The 18454-nt window shown below is 43.8% G+C and overlaps 1 protein-coding gene and 1 non-coding gene across 2 annotated transcripts in view; both read right to left on the bottom strand.

The window, feature by feature from the left end:
- Positions 1-18454, bottom strand: part of LOC126455987 (rap1 GTPase-activating protein 1-like) — an 891623-nt gene that overhangs the window by 584445 nt on the left and 288724 nt on the right. The window lies entirely within an intron of this gene.
- On the bottom strand, positions 6440-6514 carry Trnas-uga (transfer RNA serine (anticodon UGA)). Its single transcript has one exon. It is a non-coding gene; the product is annotated as a tRNA-Ser (tRNA).

Genomic DNA, 18454 nt, shown 5'->3' with positions numbered 1-18454 from the left:
AGTGAAGTTTTAAGAAAAGTAAGTGAAAGTATAATTAATGGTGTCAATATAAATAAGGAAGAGGAACTGCATTTGACAAATCTGAAGGAGAAATGGGGGGATACAACCAGTTCTAGAACGGTTTAGAGGAAGGCAAAAAGCAGAAGTAGAAGGAATGGACTCTGATCAGCTGAAAAATGTTGTAGATACCGAGAAATGATAATGGAAGCAAAGGATCGTGAGTACCTAGCATAAGATTAAAGTACAGTGCTGCACATGTTAGCCCTGTATTTAGCCATATTTGTAATTTTTCCTTAGGGATGGTCAGTTTCCTGAACGATTACTCAATAGTAAAGCCGCTTTATAAAAAGGAAGAAAGGGCTTTAGAAGTCGCTTAACAACTGAAAATGCTATATTCTCTTTTCTCTGTGAGGCACTGGCTGGGTTAAACAAAAGTTTTTTTGATTTAACTAAGGCGTTTGATTGTGTTCATCACAAAATATTGCTCCATAAGTTGGACATTACTGAATACGGGGAGTAGCTCACAATTGGTTCACCTCTTACTTTAGCAACAGGCAGCAAAAGGTCATTATTCACAGTGTTGAGAATGGCTGTGATGTGGGGTCTGAGTGAGGTACTGTCAAGCGGGAGGGTGCCGCAGGAGTCAGTGTTGGGGCCACTCCTGTTCCTTATTTATTTAAATGATATGTCGTCTAGTATTAAGGGTTACTCTAAAATATTTCTGTATGCTGATGACACTAGTTTGGTAGTAAAGGATGTTGTGTACAACATTGGCTCGGTTTCAAGTAGTGCAGTTCATGACCTAAGTTCATGGCTTGTAGAAAATAAACTAACGCTAAATCACAGTAAGGCTCAGTTTTTACAGTTTCCAACACACAATTCAACAAAACCCGACCTTTTAATTTCACAGAATGGGCATATGATTAGTGAAACTGAACAGTTCAAATTTCTACGTGTTCAGATAGATAGTAAACTGTCATGGAAAGCCCACATTCAGGATCTAGTTCAAAGACTTAAAGCTGCCATTTTTACTGTTCGAAAGGTATCTGAAGTGAGTGATCGTTCGTCACGAAAATTAGTCTACTTTGCTTACTTTCATTCGCTTATGTCGTATGGTGTTATATTTTGAGGCAACCATTATAAAATGATATTTTTGGCTCAGAAACGGGCGGTTCGGGCAGTAAGTAGTGTAAGTTCGCGAACCTCTTGTCGACCCCTGTTCACTAGTCTGAGTATTCTGACATTGGCCTCTCAATATATATTTATTCTTTACTGTCATTTCTTGTTAACAATATCAGATTATTCTCAAGAATAAGTAGTTTTCATTCAGTTAATACTCGACAGAAATCAAACCTGCATTTGGATCGGACTTCCTTAACTCTTGTGCAGGAAGGTGTCCAGTATACTACTGCATCCATTTTCAACAAGCTACCACAAGGATTCAAAAATCTTGGCACCAATCCACGCGTTTTCGAATCGATACTGAAGAGTTTCCTCATGGGTCACATGTTCTATTCTGTCGAGGAGGTCCTTGAAAAATTAAACTCATTCTTGTTGTATTGTTGATTGCGTTTACTGAACCTTGTGGCTTGACTGTTTTTGTGCTCATAAATATTTTATTTTTATCTGTTGTTACTTTTAAGTTGTAATATCATGTACTGGCACGTTGCATGACCTTGGAGATTTGCTCCTCAATTTGGTCCTATGGAACATGACGTGTAAATAAATAAAAAAACACAGACACCAAGATAGCAGAACAGAAACTCAATGATTATCATGATAAAAAACACCTATCTGTTTTGAGTAGATGACTGTAATGTCTACTATTGTTGTATTGAACAGCCTGGTTTTGTATATATATCGCTGTAGCATGACAGAAATAGTGGAAAAACATATGCTCTGGTGCTGGGACATATTGTACTTCTCCGATGTAGCGGCAAGAGACCTGTCAATGTTAACGTCTCTAGCTGAATGAGTGATCAACATTAACAATGTCACATCCTCTAGCCGCACGGGACAAAGAGAAAGTTTGTGAGTATACTGTCAGGTGGCTGGGAAGCGTACACCATCGCTCCTCTCCATTTGAGGGGCGAATATCAGTGGTGGTAATTTCTCTCCATAATTGGGGCTTTGGACTGGCTATTTGCGGGTTGAGCGTCACCACACAAGTGTGGTTAAGCATATTCACTTACGGACGCTTGTACGTGAAGTAAACACAACTTTCGCAACTGCCGAATTACTGCGTACGTTGCAAATCAGTAAGCGTCGGAGATTAGCACGAAGTTATTTCCGAAAGCAGGTTTTTCGAAATTTTACGCGGAATCTGCAAATTGAGTAGCAAGCAAATGAATTTTAATACATTTTAGCCCCCGGAACGAGATCGAGTTAATCTCAAGGGACGGCAAAGGAAGAAAAAAACGACTTTGCAGTTCGGCGAATCGACGCTAGGGAATATAAAGCGGACAGTATTTGAATTTCAATTTATCGGCGCGACCCGCCAGATTACATCTGTCGCAGCGGCGACATTCGTTCGCTCAGCCGTTTTACCGAGCAGGTCGCCTGTCGAGTTAGAGATGGAATTCATCAGTGTGTCGTGGCAAAGTCGTGACAGGGTATTTGCTGCACTACATGGAAGATAAGATGTACAGGGTGTCGGAGAAGTCCACACACGCTTCTTGACTTTGTACGTTTTTGGTAAATTTTTGGAAATTTGTGGTAAGGACCATGGGACCGAACTGCTGAGGTCATCGGTCCCTAAGCTTACGCACTACTTAATCTAACTTAACATAACTTTTGCTAAGGACAACATACACACACAAATGCCCGAGGAAAGACTCGAACCTCCAACGGGGGGGAGCAGCGCGAACCGTCACAACACGCCATAGACCGCACGACTTTCCCGCGCGGCCCGGTATTGGTAAAATAAAGAGTTGTTTTATTGGTATACCTCTTTTGAAGTTGACGAGAAGATCTGAAAACAAAAGGCTTTCGAGCGATGTTTGTAAATGAATCCTTTGACAATGACATGGGGCAGCGAGATGCAGCCTGTGTTGCTTTTCAAATGCCTTGTGTTTTCAAGAGTGCTGTTTTCTGATGAATATGTGACATATCAGAGTTAAGACTGGAAAAATGTGATTTTCTGAAAGAAGAAAAACCCTCAAGAGTTGGAAGGCAGTCGTCTCATGCAATGATTCAGACTGATATGTCATCAAAATACCTGTTCAGGTCTTTTTCTTTTGCCTTCTGAAGGCTGCGTGAATGTAAATTCTTATTTAGACATGCGGTAAATATGGCTTATAGAGAGAACAAAAGGGAGTCAGAGATCTTGTACGGTCACATCAGCACCAGCACACTTTTGCCATTCAGAATGGTCAGTTGAGTTAATTGGTGAAAAATTTCAGGATAACTGGATTGGGCATGATTCAGCAACATTTCCACTTGAGCTGAAATAGTCATCACGAATCTTGGACATATCAGACAGTCAAATCTGACGGGCTCAGCGTGGGCACAAGACTAATGGACAGTTTCACAAAAGTATTGAGGACGCCTTTCGAAGTGGAACTGCCGAGAAGGTTCGCTAATGACAAGAGCATTGTGGAGACACATTGATGTATGTATAAAGCACGATAATTCACAAATATATCTACTGGATAAACAGCTTTTTATATGTAAGTACTCAAGTATGCACTGTAGAGACGAAAACAAGGATCAGAGCCTGTGTCTGCAGCAGAGTTTCGTCTCTGAAAGTTCAATGACCGCCGCTAGAGGTGGCTGGGACGCAATAATTAGCGCAATCACGCAACAAATGGCGCGAACGTGTTTTTATTCGTGCCGCACGAAAGCCCACAGTCACTGCGCCACTATCGATGACAATCGTCGACCCACGCTGGTTCCCGGACGGTCGGCCAATGCGGAAGGGTTTTCCCTGCTCCCCCTACCTACCACTGCTGATACGTTTTAAGTATGTCAGCTTTTTTGTGGCGATACAAAGTGGTCAACTCTTAAGAGTTCACTACAAGAAGTACGCGAAAACTAATAACGCGTCATTATTGTGATTGAAACTTTCGCTAGTCACTAATATCACTGTAGTTCCTTCTATAGATTGTCGCACAGATGAGAAAATGGTGGATATCGAAATAGACGACAGAGGGATAGAGAAACAATTAAAATCGCTCAAAAGAGGAAAGGCCGCTGTACCTGATGGGATACCAGTTCGATTTTACACAGAGTACGCGAAGGAACTTGCCCCCCTTCTTGCAGCGGTGTACCGTCGGTCTCCAGAAGAGCGTAGCGTTCGAAAGGATTGGAAAAGGGCACAGGTCATCCCCGTTTTCAAGAAGGGACGTCGAACAGATGTGCAGAATAATAGACCTGTATCTCTAACGTCGATCAGTTGTAGAATTTTGGAACACGTATTATGTTCGAGTATAATGACTTTTCTGGAGACAAGAAATCTACTCTGTAGGAATCAGCATGGGTTTCGAAAAAGACTGTTATGTGAAACCCAGCTCGCGCTATTCGTCCACGAGACTCAGAGGGCCATAGACACGGGTTCACAAGTAGATGCCGTGTTTCTTGAATTCCGCAAGGCGTTCGATACAGTTCCCCACAGCCGTTTAATGAACAAAGTAAGAGCATATGGACTATCAGACCAATTGTGTGATTAGAGTGAAGAGTTCCTAGATAACAGAACGCAGCATGTCATACTCAATGGAGAGAAGTCTTCCGAAGTAAGAGTGATTTCAGGTGTGCCGCAAGGGAGTGTCGTAGGACCGTTGCTATTCACAATATACATAAATGACCTTGTGGATGACATCGGAAGTTCACTGAGGCTTTTTGCCGATGATGGTGTGGTGTATCGAGAGGTTGTAACAATGGAAAATTGTACTGAAATGCAGGAGGATCTGCAGCGAATAGACGCATGGTGCAGGGAATGGCAATTGAATCTCAATGTAGACAAGTGTAATGTGCTGCGAATACATAAAAAGGAAGATCTCTTATCATTTATCTACAATATAGCAGGTCAGCAACTGGAAGCAGTTAATTCCATATATTATCTGGGAGTAGGCATTAGGAGCGATTTAAAATGGAATGATCATATAAAGTTGATCGTTGGTAAAGCAGATGCCAGACTGAGATTCATTGGAAGAATCCTAAGGAAATGCAATCCGAAAACAAAGGAAGTAGGTTACAGTACGCTTGTTCGCCTACTGCTTAAATACCGCTCAGCAGTGTGGGATCCGTACCAGATAGGGTTGACAGAAGAGATAGAGAAGATCCAACGGAGAGCAGCGCGCTTCGTTACAGGATCATTTAGTAATCGCGAAAGCGTTACGGAGATTATAAACTCCAGTGGAAGACTCTGCAGGAGAGACGCTCAGTAGCTCGGTACGGGCTTTTGTTGAAGTTTCGAGAACATACCTTCACCGAGGAGTCAAGCAGTATATTACTCCCTCCTGCGTATATCTCGCGAAGAGATCATGAGGATAAAATCAGAGAGATTAGAGCCCACACAGAAGCATACCGACAATCCGTCTTTCCACGAACAATACGAGACTGGAATAAAAGGGAGAACTGATAGAGGTACTCAAGGTACCCTCCGCCACACACCGTCAGGTGGCTTGCGGAGTATGGATGTAGATGTAGATGTAGAATGTTCGGTCACCAATGTTCTAACATTAGATCGGATTTTTCTTGGTCAGTAGAAATCGACCATGCGCGTGAAATATACGCGCGCTAGCACTTGTGCGTGGGAGCACGCATGTACGCACGCGCACGCGCACGCACTCTCTCCCTCCCTCTCTCTCTCTCTCTCTCTCTCTCTCTCTCTCTCTCTCTCTCTCTCTCTCTCTCTCTCTCTCACACACACACACACAGAGCGAAGTATCTGTTTGGCATATATTAGAAAACAAAATCCTGTCGTCTGAAAGTTTCACCATGAATAAACTTGATATTCTACATCTTTGCGAGTTCTTGCCAAGCTGTTGCGGCCTGTATGCTTGTAACATAATAAGCAACACAAATGAATGTCATCTAGAGTGTCTGAAACTGTGTTCACTGCACTCTAGTGGTGATGTGTACTTCGATTCCTCTATTTCCATGCAGAGTGGAGCTGTCACTCTTGTTTGACTTGGTGACAGAGTAATGGGGGACGCCAAATTGGGACACAGAAAGCTTGGTAGCAGAATGTAGATTCTGGTCGGTACAAAGTCGCATTTGGATTGCTCAGCTGGTGGAACATGGCCCATGAATGGCAGCAGCAGCCGGCCGTGGTGACCGATCGGTTCTAGGCGCTTCAGTCTGGAACCGCGCGACCGCTACGGTCGCAGGTTCGAATCCTAACTCGGGCATGGACGTGTATGATGTCTTTCGGTTCTAGGGGGCTGATGACCTCAGCTGTTAAGTCCCAAAGTGAAACTTCCTGGCAAATTAAAACTGTGTGCCGGACCGAGACTCGAACTCAGGAACTTTGCCTTTCAAGGGCAAGTGCTCTACCAACTGAGCTACCCAAGCACGAAGTTTGGAAGGTAGGAAGCGAGGTACTGGCAGAAGTAAAGCTGTGAAGACGGGGCGTGAGTCGTGCTTGGGTAGCTCAGTTGGTAGAGGACTTGCCCTTGAAAGGCAAAGTTCCCGAGTTCGAGTCTCGGTCCGGCACACAGTTTTAATCTGCCAGGAAGTTTCATATCAGCGCACACTCCGCTGCAGAGTGAAAATCTCATTCTGGAAGTCCCATAGTGCTCAGAGCCATTGGAAGCAGGCGGCCAGGTATTCAGAGGATAATTTTAATATGCCTCAAATATTTAAATAAATACTAATTTTAAAATTACTTTTATGAATATTTCTCCTCATAGAAGCAAACCTTCAACGTTTCGACTACTACTGCACATTGTATGTAGTGTTATAATGATGATGGCCACTTGCTATTGTGGCAGAAACGTTGCATCGTTTTATATACACTCCTGGAAATTGAAATAAGAACACCGTGAATTCATTGTCCCAGGAAGGGGAAACTTTATTGACACATTCCTGGGGTCAGATACATCACATGATCACACTGACAGAACCACAGGCACATAGACACAGGCAACAGAGCATGCACAAAGTCGGCACTAGTACAGTGTATATCCACCTTTCGCAGCAATGCAGGCTGCTATTCTACCATGGAGACGATCGTAGAGATGCTGGATGTAGTCCTGTGGAACGGCTTGCCATGCTATTTCCACCTGGCGCCTCAGTTGGACCAGCGTTCGTGCTGGACGTGCAGACCGCGTGAGACGACGCTTCATCCAGTCCCAAACATGCTCAATGGGGGACAGATCCGGAGATCTTGCTGGCCAGGGTAGTTGACTTACACCTTCTAGAGCACGTTGGGTGGCACGGGATACATGCGGACGTGCATTGTCCTGTTGGAACAGCAAGTTCCCTTGCCGGTCTAGGAATGGTAGAACGATGGGTTCGATGACGGTTTGGATGTACCGTGCACTATTCAGTGTCCCCTCGACGATCACCAGTGGTGTACGGCCAGTGTAGGAGATCGCTCCCCACACCATGATGCCGGGTGTTGGCCCTGTGTGCCTCGGTCGTATGCAGTCCTGATTGTGGCGCTCACCTGCACGGCGCCAAACACGCATACGACCATCATTGGCACCAAGGCAGAAACGAATCTCATCGCTGAAGACGACACGTCTCCATTCGTCCCTCCATTCACGCCTGTCGCGACACCACTGGAGGCGGGCTGCACGATGTTGGGGCGTGAGCGGAAGACGACCTAACGGTGTGCGGGACCATAGCCCAGCTTCATGGAGACGGTTGCGAATGGTCCTCGCCGATACCCCAGGAGCAACAGTGTCCCTAATTTGCTGGGAAGTGGCGGTGCGGTCCCCTACGGCACTGCGTAGGATCCTACGGTCTTGGCGTGCATCCGTGCGTAGCTGCGGTCCGGTCCCAGGTCGACGGGCACGTGCACCTTCCGCCGACCACTGGCGACAACATCGATGTACTATGGAGACCTCACGCCCCACGTGTTGAGCAATTCGGCGGTACGTCCACCCGGCCTCCCGCATGCCCACTATACGCCCTCGCTCAAAGTCCGTCAACTGCACATACGGTTCACGTCCACGCTGTCGCGGCATGCTACCAGTGTTAAAGACTACGATGGAGCTCCGTATGCCACGGCAAACTGGCTGACACTGACGGCGGCGGTGCACAAATGCTGCGCAGCTAGCGCCATTCGACGGCCAACACCGCGGTTCCTGGTGTGTCCGCTGTGCCGTGCATGTGATCATTGCTTGTACAGCCCTCTCGCAGTGTCCGGAGCAAGTATGGTGGGTCTGACACACTGGTGTCAATGTGTTCTTTTTTCCATTTCCAGGAGTGTACAAAGCTTGCCCACCGGAACTGCTCACAAGCGCAGATATGAAGCTTCACACAGGCAATAATTTTGATTTCTGCCTTCTAAAATTACATTTATCTTGCAGAACAAGGAGATGCTGCCTTGTCCTCCTTTAACTCTTTGATACTGTAGGTACGCCATCAACAGAAATATTTTTAATATTCAGAAACGAACAGACTCTTGGCGGGTACGTGTATCCCCATGTTCATCTGGAAGCAACTGAAGCATCTCGGTCGATGTTTCATATATTACAAGCATCAAATGTGGGGAACTGCCGTGAGGAAGTCCCGGCTTCGATTCCCACTTATACCATGGATTTTTACTGGGTGAGACAACTGGGACTGTGTGGACTCAGCCTCGTGGTGCCATTTAAGGAGCTACTTGACCGAGCAGCAGGGGGGACGAGATCTGTTAACCCGACGGCGGCGGCAGCGCTGTGTGCTGATCACACGTCCTTCCTTTACCGCACGGCGCAGGGGTTGGCACGTTCGACTATTATTCGATAGGAAGACTGTTCAAATCCGCTTCCAACCATCCTGGTTGAGGTTCTCTGTGATTTCCCTGAATTACTTAATGCAGATGCCGATATGATTCCTTTGGAAGGGCACACTGTCGATTTCCTTCCCCATGCTTGAACAATTCGAGCTTGTACTCCGTCTCTAACGAGTTCGACGTTGACAGGACGTTAAACCCTAACCTTCCTCCTTTCCGTCCTTCCACATCGCATCTCTAGCCTTTGGCTAGGGATGATACGGCGGCCGGTCGGGACTGTTTGGCCGTCTGTGGACAGAACGACGGTGCTTTTCTTCCAGTCTAGTAAAGCCCTCAATAACTCTATAAAGATTATTCGGGAAGAGATAGAGTGTAGGGTAAGAAAAAGCAGTGCACAGATTATTACTATCATTATTATGTGCGCATCACAGTCATTAGGAACAGAAACAAGGAATGATGCAACTGTTACTGAAACTCGCGTTAAAAGATAGCTAAATGCGAAACCTAAATATTAAGTGACCTGCTAAATTTCTGTTTGTCTGGACGAGAACTGCTTGGCTTCGTATTCAAGACTCTTAAACTTGTCGTAGTGTAATAGTCACACACACAAACTGAACAAAAACTATGAAATGACACAAGTAATTTCTGCAGCCAACTCTGCCGTCGCACTTGTCTACGTAATTACGACGAACATGGAAGCCGTCTGGTACTATCAACGAAGTTGTTTTAATTTTGTAATCATTCCAACCGGAAATTTAGATTCACGACTGGAAATAAAAATTTTACTTTGTTTGAATCACTTCTTTGATCAAGTAAATTGCTAAGACGCAGAACCTTAGGTGTCCTATTGTATACAAGAATTTTACTCTGCTTCAGAAACTCCCTTTATTATCAAGTAAGATTCCTAGGAAGCAGAACTCGACATTTATGACTGCATATAAGAATTTTGCTTCAGTCACTTAATTTATTATCAAAAAAATGGTTCAAATGGCTCTGGGGACTATGGGTCATCACTTCTGCCTCTATGCTGTTCATTTTTGGAACACAACCTACGATCAGCTTAGACATGGAAGTGATGACACTTTCTGCAGGACCTGACCATCATTTTGCAGGACAACGCTCGAGCACGTTCAGTGCAAGCTGTTACTGATTTGTTTGACTGATGGGGCTGCTAAGTGCTATACCACCTACTGCACTCTCCTGACTTAAGCCCTCGTGAGTTCAACTAGATTTCCAAACTGAAGGAAACACTTCACGGCATTCACTTCAGAACTGCTACAAATTCGTCGGGCAATAGACCGCGCCGCTCGAACTGTCAACACAACTGGCACTGCTAAGAGTATCCTATCACTTTCACATCGCTGGCAACGGGTTATACACAATGCTGGTGACTACTTTGAAGGCCAGTAAAACTTGAAACACGTATCTATTTTGTACGAACTGTAAATAAATAGTTGCCACTATTAAAGTTCCAACCCTCGTGCATATGAAATAAATCTAGCCACAAACTACGTTACAAACTCCCGAAGATAGCTGGGAATTGAGAAAAGGAAGAAGAGAAAATAACTGGACGTATTTGAAATCTAGTGCTACAGAAGGATATGAAAATTTAAGTAGACACATGAAGTATGAAATGAAGAACTGAAAGGGACAGGCGAGAAAAAGCCCGTAGAAAACTGTCACTGGAAACAGGGAGAGGTTAGCGAGGCAGGGTGCTATGTAATGAAACGAACAGCTGAGGGAAAACGGTATAGTGGTAGACAAAGATTATCAATATGCAAAACATACAGGGAATCCATGAAGTCCCGCTATCATTTTAAAAAAATAATGACTTGTGTACTATTAGACATGGAAAATTGTATTTGTTGCAAAATGTTTAGCAATCTCAAAGGATTTTTTTTCTTTGTTGCAGATTTGACTCGTAGTGGAACAAAATGGTGGCAGACCAGTAAAGGGCGCAGTGTGACATCTGGTCTGTACACTCCAAATATGTGACAAAGGTACTGCGAAACTATCGACGTCTGTGTGGTAGGGCATCGCTGGCAGAAACAAGTGTAAAGAGGTGCTTCAAAACCTCAGGTACAGGGCAGTGTGGAAGACCTTGCTCGAAGTGGACGTTCCCCTGTTTCTCAAGCATGTGTTGACAGAGTGAAAGCGGGATTTCAAAGTGAATTGTAGGAAGCGAGATCAAATGTCCATAAAGTATAATATAAGTGTATGCATCTTTTTGCATACAAAGTGTAAATGTTACAAGCATTGCAGCCAAGCGATCATCTTCTGCGGTATCCATTCGCGTCCCATATTTCTGGACATGTTAATCGTCACAATAACACGTTTTGGGGCTCTGAAAAACCATAAAAGGCACGTGAACACACCCGGGATAATCTGAAACTTAATGACTGGTGTCGTAATGCGTGATAGGGAAATACGCTGGTTTTTTTCGTATAGAAAACAATAATGGGAAATGTTAGGTGGACACGCTCGAACTGTTGCTGTTAACAAAAATCGAAGAGATGCGCCGTACTTCATGTTCCGCCGGCCGCGGTGGTCTAGCGGTTCTAGGCGCTCAGTCCGGAACCGCGCGACTGCTACGGTCGCAGGTTCGAATCCTGCCTCGGGCATGGATGTGTGTGATGTCCTTAGGTTAGTTAGGTTTAAGTAGTTCTAAGTTCTAGGGGACTGATGACCCATAGTGCTCAGAGCCATTTGAACCATTTGAACTTCATGTTCCAGCATGTCGGTGCACCATCATATTGCAGTTTGAAAGCTCGAAATGTGACAAATGAAGTTGAATGAGTCGAGGTGGTGCCATCGCATGGCCCCCGCGCTCACCCGATGATGATGATGATGATGATGATGATGATAATGATTGGTTTGTGGGGCGCTCAACTGCGCGGTTATCAGCGCCCGTACAAATTTCCAACATTTGCCCAACCCAATCTCGCCACTTTCATGGATGATGATGAAATGATGAGGACAAGACAGACAGTTATCTCGAGGCAGCTCAAAATCCCTGACCCCGCCGGGAATCGAACCCGGGACACCGAGCTTGGGAAGCGATAACGCGACCGCGAGACCACGAGCTGCGGACGCGCTCATCCTATGTCACACCATTTTTCTTTTTGCGCGGTTATATCAAGGATCGCGTGTACGCAACATCAGTCAGTGATATTGCTACCCTTTATGGATGAATCAGGTAAGTAATTAAAACTGTTGGTGCTTCAGTGCTGACCAGTACATGGGCAAAATTCGAATATCGCATCGATGTTCTACGAGCGATGAATGGGACACACAGTGAAATTTTGGTACAATAGAAAAAGTTTCCAACTTAGGACTTTTGGAAATGATAGCGGGATTTTATTGATACCCTACATTATAGAGGATGTTAGGTGTAGTAGTTACACACGTATGAAATGATTAATACAAGGGGAAGATACGGTGAAAACGACCAACAAATATAGCTTAGAAAACAAGTAAAAGAAGAGTTGAAGTGAGACAACTGGCGTGGAGAAATCGGTATTACAATGACCTTGCTACCTTTAGCTGATTGTAAGGTACTTGCGTAGGGTCCTAAAGACATCCACAGGAAGCGCGAATGGCTTACAAGGATGTTGTTTGGTAATAATGCAAGGTGACTTACGCAAAAAGTGTGGAACTGATGTAATGATATCATACACACTCTGATGAAAGTTCTCGGAACAGCGAATATGGTACATTTTACAGCATGACGTGGTCTACATCTGTTTGGGAATTGACCCCAGTTACGAAAACCCACTGACTATTGTTCACTGGCATCAGTAGCCTGAATAATGAGGAACCAAGGTGGATTACCCAAAGGTCCCAGACGCACGTCCGTCTCGGCGGTGTCCGGCGAAACCTAATAGAGACGGTGCTAATTATGGGTGGAATGGCTGCGCTATTACTCTGCAACTGGGGACGCAGTGCGAACTGCTGGCCGTAATTACCGAGCCGGCTGATTGGCTCGTGGGCCGTGGCCGCAATTTTACATATTCATGGCGGACCATCAGCCGCTGGGGTCAAGGAACCGCCACGCAGCCAGCGGTATACGTCCACAACCGCGGGAACCATGCGAAAATGTCTCCTCACATTCTGCCCACAGAGAACAAGCATTTGAGTTCAAGGTTTGACAGATTTAATCCTGTTGACAAAGAAATTACCGTCTAGTTTTTCTTTTTCTTGTTGGGGGGGGGGGGGGGAGGGAGATGTGGGTGGGTGTTTGATACGGCCTGTCACTTAATCTCCTATACTAACTTCTTCACTTCAGAGTAACCAGCGTCCTCAATTATTTGTCAGACATATTCCTGTCTCTTGCTTCCCCTACAGTTTTTTTTAAAAATCTCCTGCAGCTCCCTTTAGTACAACGACCTTATTCTTTGATGCCGTAACAACGAACTCCCCTATTCTCGGTTGTATTTTCTACATGTTCGAATCCTCGCCACATTTCATACCTTATCAGTCCACCTAATTTTCAACATTCTTCTGTAGCACCACATGTCACTCTTCGATAACCTTTTTTCGCGTTTTTGCCACAGCCCATGATTCAGTTCCATACAGTGCTATGCTCCGGATGCACATCCTCAGAAATTTCTTCTTCTAGTGAGGGTATATATTTGATACTAGAGTTTTTCTTTTGTCCAGGAATGGCCTCATTGCCTGTGCTAGTGGGTTTATGCGTTCTCCTTGTTTTGTCCACCATGTATTATTTCGTTTCGCCTACGTCAATTTTTATTTGTTTATCTCTAACGGCCTTTCTAATATTCTTCATTACTTTCGCCTTTCTTTGGTTTACTCGCTGTCCGTAGTTTCTGCTCTTTAAACTGTTCATTTCATTGAATAGGTCCTGTAATTCTTCTTGGCTTTCATTGAGGATAGCAATGTCTTCAGCGAATCTTACTGACATCCTTCCGCTCTAATTTTTCTAACTTGTAATCCAACTCTTGAACCTTTGTTTTATTTGCGTCATTGCTTCTTCTATATATATATAGACTGAACAGTAGGAGCGAAAGACTTCCTTTTTAATGGGAGCACTTCGTTCTTGGTCTTTCATTCTTATTGTTCCTTCTTCGTTCACGTACATGCTGTGTAGCTATTACCGGTCTTTCACTGTAGCTGACGCCTATTTTTCTGAAAATTTCGAAAATCTTGCACCATTTTATATTGTTTGGTAGAAGACATTTTATAGATCGATAAATCCTTGATTTTCCTGAAGTCTTTCTTACGTTATCAAGCGCAAAGTCAGAACTACATCTCTCGTCCCTTTCCCTTGCTTAACGCCAAACTGATTGCCATCTAATAGACTTTTCTCATATCATCGTACATACCGCAAGTACCAATTACAATAAAGTAAGACTGGTGACTGAATACCGCCTACAGTCTTAAATTCTGCTTTAAATAGTAATTCCATCATAATGATTTAATTGAGTTTCATATATAGATCCCTTCAGGGTGTTTGTACTCTTATGATACTCTTGTCTGAAAAGCACAGCAGTACTACTCGTCCGCATGAAAGCAAAATTCTTTGTGCCCCCCACAGTCGATTTCTTACCTACTTTTCAGCATCATGAATCCGACTCACGAATAATCACCATTACAACAACACAGAACCGAGTAATAGCTTCAGTCACGGGCATATCTACTAAAACAAGAATAATGTTTGTTTTTTTCTGCATTATAAAAATTCTTCCCCGCCAGAACATTTTTTTTCCAAAGCTCTTAACTAGTGCATTCTATTCTTTCCCTCGGAACTCGCTATTTCTGAAAACATCCACAAACACATTTGTGCCTGCTACTATAATAATAATAATAATAATAATTATTATTATTATTATTATTATTATTGTTGACTGGAATACTCTCTTTCAAATTCTAAAGGTGGCAGGGGTAAAATACAGGGAGCGAAAGGCTATTTACAATTTGTACAGAAACCAGATGGCAGTTATAAGAGTCGAGGGACATGAAAGGGAAGCAGTGGTTGGGAAGGGACTAAGACAGGGTTGTAGCCTCTCCCCGATGTTGTTCAATCTGTATATTGAGCAAGCAGTAAAGGAAACAAAAGAAAAATTCGGAGTAGGTATTAAAATTCATGGAGAAGAAATAAAAACTTTGAGGTTCGCCGATGACATTGTAATTCTGTCAGAGACAGCAAAGGACTTGGAAGAGAGGTTGAATGGAATGGACAGTGTCTTGAAAGGAGGATATAAGATGAACATCATCAAAAGCAAAACAAGGATAATGGAATGTAGTCTAATTAAGTCGGGTGATGCTGAGGGAATTAGATTAGGAAATGAGGCACTGAAAGTAGTAAAGGAGTTTTGCTATTTGGGGAGCAAAATAACTGATGATGGTCGAAGTAGAGAGGATATAAAACGTAGGCTGGCAATGGCAAGGAAAGCGTTTCTGAAGAAGAGAAATTTGTTAACATCCAGTATTGATTTAAGTGTCAGGAAGTCATTTCTGAAAGTATTCGTATGGAGTGTAGCCATGTATGGAAGTGAAACATGGACGGTAAATAGTTTGGACAAGAAGAGAATAGAACCTTTCGAAATGTGGTGCTACAGAAGAATGCTGAAGATTAGATGGGTAGATCACATAACTAATGCGCGTCAGTTTGGAACCGCGTGACCGCTACGGTCGCAGGTTCGAATCCTGCCTCGGGCATGGATGTGTGTGATGTCCTTAGGTTAGTTAGGTTTAAGTAGTTCTAAGTTCTAGGGGACTGATGACCTCAGTAGTTAAGTCCCATAGTGCTCAGAGCCATTTGAACCACATAACTAATGAGGAAGTATTGAATAGGATTGGGGAGAAGAGAAGTTTGTGGCACAACTTGACCAGAAGAAGGGATCGGTTGGTAGGACATGTTCTGAGGCATCAAGGGATGACCAATTTAGCATTGGAGGGCAGCGTGGAGGGTAAAAACCGTAGAGGGAGACCAAGAGATGAATACACTAAGCAGATTTAGAAGGATGTAGGTTGCAGTAGGTACTGGGAGATGAAAAAGCTTGCACAGGATAGAGTAGCATGGAGAGCTGCATCAAACTAGTCTCAGGACTGAAGACCACAACAACAACAAATTATTATTATTAGCAGTAGTAGTAGTAGTAGTAGTAGTAGTGGTGGTGGTGGTGACGGTGGTAGTGTCTCTTGTATTGACTCTACCATTTCTTTGGCCGTATTATTATTCACGTTGTAATTAGATACATTCAAATCGGTTGTGAAATCATTTTCAATTCTTTTATTATTTCTCACATTAAAACAACTGATATTTTTTAAAGAAAATATCATCTAAAAAGTACTGTGTGTGTAAATGCCTGGGGCAATGTGAGAGCATGAAGGCCGCATCTGATCACGTTAAATAAATAAATGTTTGATTTTATTCGTAACAGGTACGAGATCGTGGTTGTTATAATCAACGTTAAAATGTGGGTACAGTCATCTATTTACAGTGCAAAAAGCACTAAAATTAAAGCGTAAATGTGTCTCACATCTGCAGGTCTTTACAAGTCGAGCAGTCCGCTTCCATATTTGATTATACATTGTCAGACGGCTTTGAACTGATCTGTAGCAGTTTCTGACGACGAAACTATTGTATAAAATACACCTGCTGTGTCAGATTGGAATAAAAACAGGAGTCATCGCTGACTTCTCCATCTTATTCGTTAGGAACAACTGCCATGCAGTCAGAGATGACGTGGAAATCTGCGATGCTGTTGGCCCCACCGCTTCCGCTGAAACGTAAACAACTGGCAGAACATCTCTGGAGTCCCTCAACGTCGATAGTCCGGTTCGATGCAACACTATTCTTTTATTTTTACTTTGGTATCATTTTAATTCCTGTTCCTGGTGGGGATGGGTGTGCTTCTGGACTGTTTTTTACTATTCGATGTTAACATTTTTTTATTTCCCTGACTTTCATCATACTACTCATGACGAATTTAACCCAGCATCAGCCGGCCGCGGTGGTCTCGCGGTTCTAGGCGCGCAGTCCGGAACCGCGCGACTGCTACGGTCGCAGGTTCGAATCCTGCCTCGGGCATGGATGTGTGTGATGTCCTTAGGTTAGTTAGGTTTAAGTAGTTCTAAGTTCTAGGGGACTGATGACCACAGCTGTTAAGTCCCATAGTGCTCAGAGCCATTTGAACCATTTTTTTTTTTAACCCAGCATCTCCTAATAATTTACAACTGTCAACGTATGTCAAATTAACTACATTGAAAATTTACAATTGTAATTTTCTACAGGGTACCTAGTTGCTTACATGCAAGATTCCATAGACTCTACCCGTTTTCTAAGTATAATTTACAAAAAATGGTTCAAATGGCTCTGAGCACTATGAGACTTAACTTCTGAGGTCATCAGTCCCCTAGAACTTAGAACTGCTTAAACCTAGCTAACCTAAGGACATCACACACATCCATGCCCGAGGCAGGATTCGAACCTGCGACCGTAGCGGTCGCGCGGTTCCAGACTGAAGCGCCTAGAACCGCTCGGCCACCCCGGCCGGCTATAATTTACGTAAATATAGAATACAGTTACCATAAATACAATTTTTGTCAAGCGGTATTAGGATGTCTGAGTTTGCAGCACTGCTCTTAAGTTTCTTAGCACGTTTGGCATCTCGTGTTCGTTGAGCGCTTCTGTAAAACAAAGAAAATGACCGCCGTCCCGCCCGAAGTTCTTGTTGCACATTCTAATCTCTACGCCCTCTCTAGGGATTGTCGGGAATAATCTGAAAATATTGCAGATTTTTTTCGATCCGGAATAACATAGTCATACGTATGAACATATTGGGAAAAGAAGCAGCATACCTGATAGAATACTTCCATTTATTTATCCAATGGTCGTTACATATTGGAGGCCTATGACATCCAACATACATTTTAATATTTCGGTCGGTGTTCTGCCAAACGTTCCGAAACTCATGGATTCATTCCGACAGGGACTTCTGTAGGGACCTTGAAGGAAACACTGTTCTTATCTTGGTCGCTCGGAAGATAGACATTGTGCCTGGACTGTCCAGGACCCAGCCGATTATGCTAGATGAGTCCCACAGGAAGGAAGGATTGCAACAGACGGATCGTCCTTTCATCGGGTGTAAAGTGAGCATTCTCCAAGAAGCTGAAACGGAGAAGTGAACTTAACATTTGACAAAGGACGTACGAATTGTGGCCATGGGACGAATCACTGTAGTTTAAATAGTATCTGGCGACACGTGTGCTCTCAGAAGAACGTGCCGCCACTGTTCTTCGGGTCTATACGAGAAGCTGCGGCGACAAAACGCTGACGATTAGTCAGACGTGTCGGACGAACTAATCAGCTAAATGGTCGCCGTCGTTGCAATATGCTACAGCTCCCTAATGAAACGCGATATGGAATTATTCATGCTGAAAAATAGCTTTGTGCCGGCTTAATCGGCAATCTGGTGATAAACACGGTTCGTTACGATCGACAGCGACTAACGAGCAATTATCCGAAAAGCACTCGCGATAAATTAAGCCGGAAACTGTTCACGTAGTTTGTGCAATTTCTCTCGAACACGTTCGATTAATCGAGTT

The sequence above is a fragment of the Schistocerca serialis genome, chromosome 2, assembly GCF_023864345.2.
Source record: "Schistocerca serialis cubense isolate TAMUIC-IGC-003099 chromosome 2, iqSchSeri2.2, whole genome shotgun sequence".
Taxonomy (NCBI): domain Eukaryota; kingdom Metazoa; phylum Arthropoda; class Insecta; order Orthoptera; family Acrididae; genus Schistocerca; species Schistocerca serialis.
The sequence above is the reverse complement of the archived record's forward strand: the minus strand, read 5'-3'. Positions and strand labels throughout refer to the sequence as shown.